Source organism: Schistocerca piceifrons, chromosome 1, assembly GCF_021461385.2.
Source record: "Schistocerca piceifrons isolate TAMUIC-IGC-003096 chromosome 1, iqSchPice1.1, whole genome shotgun sequence".
Classification (NCBI taxonomy): Eukaryota; Metazoa; Arthropoda; class Insecta; order Orthoptera; family Acrididae; genus Schistocerca; species Schistocerca piceifrons.
Genome location: NC_060138.1, coordinates 543,468,656 through 543,475,179, shown reverse-complemented (window position 1 = coordinate 543,475,179; position 6,524 = coordinate 543,468,656).

Below are 6,524 nucleotides of genomic sequence, written 5' to 3'. Positions count from 1 at the left end.
TTACTCAGTTGCAGATCTAGTGTTAGGTGTGGTGGTGGTGGTGGTGGTGGTGGTGGTGGTGGTGGTGGTGGAATAGGGAGGGGGGGAGAGTACCACAGTTTTTTATTACTTCTCCCCCCTCCCTGCCTTGTGAAAATAGAATTTGCCATCACCCCTGCTTTTAATGTGCCTTTGAATTTAGCAGAAATATCAATAAAAATCTAAAAGTTTTAATGTAGTAATAGCAATAATAATAATATTTGTTTACATGAGTGCCCACTACATCCCTTTACCATAACTTCCCAGAAACTGCAGTTCTAAGAAACATGGCATTCAAAAAAGACTGATCCCAATATTTCAGATGTGAATGTATGTCATCCAATTGATGTAAGAAATTTAAAAGCAGCACACCTTAAAACTTTGATGCAATAATTTACACAATATAAAATATTAGTCTGTACCTACTATTATAAGTATTTCACTTAACACTACTATTTTGAACATATTTCTGAAGACTATGGCTATGAGAGCATGTAAATGAGGGGAATTCTGTTTCCTTATGTCATTTCTGTCTACATTGACGAAGGCAGCCTTTGTCATTTTCTTCCTCCTTATGGGAGGGACATGCCTCATGAACACTACAGGTGCAGTACTAGCCAGCTCAGCACTGTGCAGGTCAGAGGCTTCCAGCAACAGCTAATGCCACAAGTTGGGTTATGAGCAGAAAACAGGCACACCGTGTATGGACACTGGTTTCTTTGGTGATGCAGTAAATATCTTACTTACATCACAAAAAACTGTGATTTTCTCTTAAGATGGAGTCATTCTGAACTATGATAGTGCCATTCACCTGGCCTCAGTAGCAAAATGTCGCTCTGTCCATGCTCTATATCTTGACCTCGGGACTGTGGAATGGTTGTCTCTTTAATAGCTTGTTGAACTAGCTTGACACTCACTCTGACTCTGAATATAATTGTGTGGCAGTATTTTATTTGTGGAAAGTAATGGGACACTACAACATTAATTTCCCAAGGAATACATGGTATGTCTCTCGGTGTGAAAGTGTCTGTAAGCTTCCCCTCATTCAGGTCTCTGGGAGGAGAACACATTGAGAGGAAGCATTGTGAAAGAAACAAGGGCAGAATGAATGAAGGAAAGAGAAGGATTGGAACATGGAATGTCCATACGCTGCTGCAAGCAGGATAGCTAGAAAATGCAAAACAGGAGATGAAAAGAAACAAATTAGATGTGTGTGGCACATGTGAAATGAGATGGAGAGAGAATGGTGAGGTAGAAAGTGGAGACTATAAGCTTTTCTATTCAGAGGAAATTACCGTATTTACTCAAATCTAAGCCACACTATTTTCCGCTTTTTGTAATCCAAAAAACCACCTGCGGCTTAGGATTGAGTGCAAAGTAAGTGGAAGTTCGGAAAAATGTTGGTAGGTGACACCACAACTAACTTCTGCCGTCGAATATATGTAGCGCTACACAGGCATGCTTTGCAGGCATTATCAGAATGCGACAAACAATGCATGACAAAATACAATAATGCACTTTCAGCTTAGAGTGGTATAAACACCTATAACAAAGAAAATGGCACTTATCAGATCACAGAAAAATAAGCAATCAATTCAAACCAGATGAAGCACACGAAAAAGGAAGGGTATCCATATAAATACGGATGGAGCACCTGACACATACCAATGGCTACCTGGTAAAGCTTAACTGCTAAGCTTACAACTTGAACCAAACTACTGTAGATGTATCGTCATTCATTCGACCTAAATTGTGTCTCATATTACAATGGACCGACTTTGTTTTAATTTGGAGGTGCGGTCTAAAACGTTTCTCTCCCCTTGAATTTCGAGTCTCAAATTTCAGGTGCAGCTTAGATTTGGGAATTTTTTTTTTTCCTTGATTTTGAGTCTCATTTTTCAGGTGCGGCTTAGATTCGAGTGCGGCTTAGATTCTAGTAAATATGGCAGGAATGGTGAAAATGAAGTAGGAACAGTTATATGACAGAAACAGAAAATGAGGTAAAGAAGGTGCAATATATTGTTGGAAGATTGATGGTGATACAACTGCAATGTGGTTTGAGAGATGCCATGTTCACACAGGTATACATGCCAACCAGGCAGCATAGGAATGAGGAGGTGGAAGAATATTATGAAAAGATTCAAGAACTTATAAAGAAAGAAAATAGAAATTCTTGCATAATCATTATGGGGAACTGTAATGCAGTGATGGGTGAAGGAAGAGATGAAGATACAGCAGGAAAATTTGCATTAGAGATGAGAAATGAGAGAGATGTATGGCTAATTAGCTTTTGCAAAGGTGGGTAACATTGTTTGAAAATCACAAAAGGAGATATTATACATGGAACTCAAATATGAATAGAGAGAGGTATCAGCTGGGCTGCATCCTGATACAGAAAATATCTAATAAATGTCTGAAGAATACCAAAGCTTTGTCTGAAGAATACCAAAGCTTACCCGGAGTAGACATGAATTCAGACCACACCCTCATTATTGAGAAAAATACAAGTGACATTGAAGGAAGTTTGGAGAGATAAAGCAAAAGAAAAATTAAACTTGGAAACACTCAAGGAGATATGTACAGTTTCAGAGCTGGAAGACAGATTTATAGGAAAATAGGAAACAAGCAGAGTTGAAGAACATTTAAATGGCAAATGGATAAAAATGAGGGGAGGACTCATGGACTCCGCCAAAGAAGTACTAGGAATTAGAGAGTCAAAAAGTATCTGGAAAGAATGGATACTGGAAAACATGTTGAAAAAGATGGAAATCTGAGAAAGAGGAAAAATATGGAAAATCATGGAGGCAAAAAGAGACACATGAACTGAGTAAAGAATTAAGAAGGGGAATTGAAGAAGCAAGAGAAAGATAGATGAAAGAGAAATGTGGGAAAATAAAGGAAGTAGAGAGTGAGGGAAAGTATGAAATAATGTACAGATGGGTTACTGAGATAGTTTTTGAAAGTAAAAGAGTGAATAACAACATGGAAATAGAAAGAGCAGACAACACAGTAGCTGAAGAACCACAGAAGGTTTTGAGCAGATGGAAAGAATGTATAGAATGACTGCAAGAGATGAATCAATTACCAATTGAAATCAAGATTGAAGAGGAGGAATATGCACCAGAAGACAGAAAGGTGTACAACACCTTGGAAGCAGAAGAAGAAAAGCTGCTGAAGGAGATGAATAACTGAAAGACATGTGAAATTGAGAACTTCCAGCAGAAGTGTTGAAGAGTCTGGGAAGCAGGGAAATTTAGCAAACTGTCCTTGTAATGAAATATATGGCATAGGGAAATAGCCTGATGACTTCCTTGCAGTGGGAGTGACATCAACTGAGAAAGAGAGAAGTACTAAAATATGTGAAGAGTGTACTATCATCAGTCTAAATTTTTCATGCAGCTAAAGTATTGCTAAGAGTTCTAAATAAAAGGCTATATGGCAAGTTTGACAGATGGACTGGGAAGTAAAAGTTCAGATTTAGAAGGGGAAAAGGAACAAGAGATGCTATTGGCATGTTAAGAATAATAGGGGAAAGATGGATTGAGAGGGGTAGAGAAAGTTATGTTGTTTTTATTGATTTGGGAAAAGCTTTCGCCAGAATCCAGTGAAACAATCTGATGGATATTTTGAAGAGGAAAGGAGTAGATTGGAATGAGAGACAATTGACACAGAATCTGTACACAACATAAAGTAAGAATAAGGATTGGAAATGAAATATCAGAAGGATGCAGTTGGAAGGGGTCCTATACAAGGTTGCTGCCTCTCTCCTTCGTTGTTCAATTTATATCTGGAAGAGATTATTGTGAAAGGCTTAGATAGGAATAGAAGAGTATATGTTGGTGGGAAGAGAACATAATTTTTAAATTTGGTGATGATGCGGTATTTGTGGCAGAACTGTAATTAAAATGCTAAAAGATCTAAACGAAGCTTGTGAGAACCAATAAAGCAAAAACCAAAACTTACATAAAATGTGTTTAATTTGACATCCAATATTAAGACAGGTCAAGTTGTTATTAGCCAAGTAAGATCAATTAAATATCTCAGAAGTACAACCACTGAAGATTTGAGATGTCATGACGAGATTAAAACTTGCATTGTTATAGTGAAGGAGGTACTCAATAGAAAGAAGCGATTATGTGCCAAAGTAGATAAAGGTCTGAGGAAAAGGATTGGCAGATTGTTTTTTTCTGGAGTGTGGTACTCTGTGGGCAGAAACAAGGAGACTTAAATGAAAGGATGGGAGAAAGGCTAGAAGCAGTTGAGATGTGGAGGAGAACAGATAGGATAAGCTGGATGGATAGAATGAGTAACAAAAGTGCTGGAAAGGGTTGGTGGGAGGAGAAGCCTGCTGGTAATTATAAGAGAAAGAAAGAAGAACTGGATAAGACCTTCACTGAGTAAGGATGCTGCCTGACACACTCTTTTGGAAGGATTAGTTTGAGGGAGGAGATACAAGGTAATAGATGACATAAAGGGAAGTGAAAGTGACATGGACCTTAAGAGAATGGCAGAAGACAGGAGAAAATTGAGAGTTACCATGTGAAAACCTGTCTTTGGGCAGAACACTATGATATATTTCATTCTGTTGAAAACTGTGTTCTGCCAGAGCACTTAAGACAGGTCAAGTTGTAAAATGTAAATGTCGTGTGACTAGGGCCTCCTGTTGGGTAGACCATTTGCTGGGTGCAAGTCTTTTGATTTGACGGCACTTCGGCAACTTGTACAGCGGTGGGAATGAAATGATGATGATTAGGACAACACAACACACAGTCCCTGAGTGGAGAAAATCTCTGACACAGACGGGAATCGAACCTGGGCCCTTAGGATTGACATTCTGCGTGCTGACCACTTAGCTACCGGGGGTGGACAGGTCAAGTTGTTATTAGCCAAGTTGTTGTTTGTTGTTGTGGTCTTCAGTCCTGAGACTGGTTTGATTCAGCTCTCCGTGCTACTCTATCCTGTGCAAGCTTCTTCATCTCCCAGTACTTACTGCAACCTACATCATTCTGAATCTGCTTACAAGGGAACCTCCCCATCGCACCTCCCTCAGATTTAGTTATAAGTTGGCACAGTGGGTAGGAAGAAGTTGTGAGGAACCGTGAAAAAAATTAGTAAAATATACAAACTGAGTAGTCCATGCGCATGATAGACAACATCAAGGAGAATGTGAGCTCAGGAGCGCCGTGGTCCCGTGGTTAGCGTGAGTAGCTGCAGCACGAGAGGTCATTGGTTCAAGTCTTGCCTCGACTGAAAATTTTACTTTCCTAATTTTCCCAAAGTTATGATCTGTCCGTTCGTTCACTGACATCTCTGTTCAGTGTAATAAGTTTAGTGTCTGTGTTTTGCGACCGCACTGCAAAACCGTGCGATTAGTAGACAAAAGGACGTGCCTCTCCAATGGAAACCGAAAACATTTGATTGCATGGTCATAGGTCAACCGATTCCTCCACGGGAAAACACGTCTGATATGTTCTATACAACACTGGTGATGGCATGTGCGTCACATGACAGGAATATGTTGTCGACCCACCTAACTTGTACACTTACAGAATGGGTAAAAAGATTCTTCTACCTTGCCCGATTTAGGTTTTCTTGTGGATGTGATAATCACTCTCAAAAAAGTGATGAAAACATAAGAGTTTGTCACATAAACTGAAAATAAAAAATTAAACTTTTCACTCGAGGGAAGACTTGAACCGAGGACCTCTCATTCCGTAGCTGCTCTCACAGGACCACGGCGCTCCCGGACTCCGAGTGTCCTTGATGTTGGCTATCTTCGCATGGACTACTCAGTTTGTATATTTAACTATTTTTTTCCATAGTTCCACACAACTTCTTCCTGTTTTCTCAATTGATCTGTGTTGTTTTTCAAGGCCTATCCACTGTGCCAACTTATAACTAAATCTGAGGGGGGTGCGATGGGGAGGTTCCCTTGTTAGTGTATTCATCTCTTGGTCTCCCTCTACGTTTTTTACCCTCGACACAGCCCTCCAATGCTAAATTTGTGATCCCTTGATGCCTCAGAACACGTCCTAACAACTGGTCCCTTCTTCTTGTCAAGTTGTGCCACAAACTCCTCTTCTCCCCAATTCTGTTCAATACCTCCTCATTAGTTACAGGATCTACCCATCTAATCTTCAGCATTCTTCTGTAGCACCACATTTCGAAAGCTTCTATTCTCTTCTTGTCCAAGCTATTTATCGTCCATGTTTCACTTCCATACATGGCTACACTCCATACAAATACTTTCAGAAACGACTTCCTGACACTTAAATCTATACTTGATGTTAACAAATTTCTCTTCTTCAGAAACGCTTTCCTTGCCATTGCCAGTTTACATTTTATTAGCCAAGTAAGAGCATTTAAATATCTCAGAAGTACAACCCCTGAAGATTTGAGATGTCATCAGTGGATGCTCACACAATGTGGTTTTCGTTTTGACACAGCATGAAGAACAAGCAGTAGTTTCTGAGACTGTGTGAGAACAGGGATGATGTGTGATCATT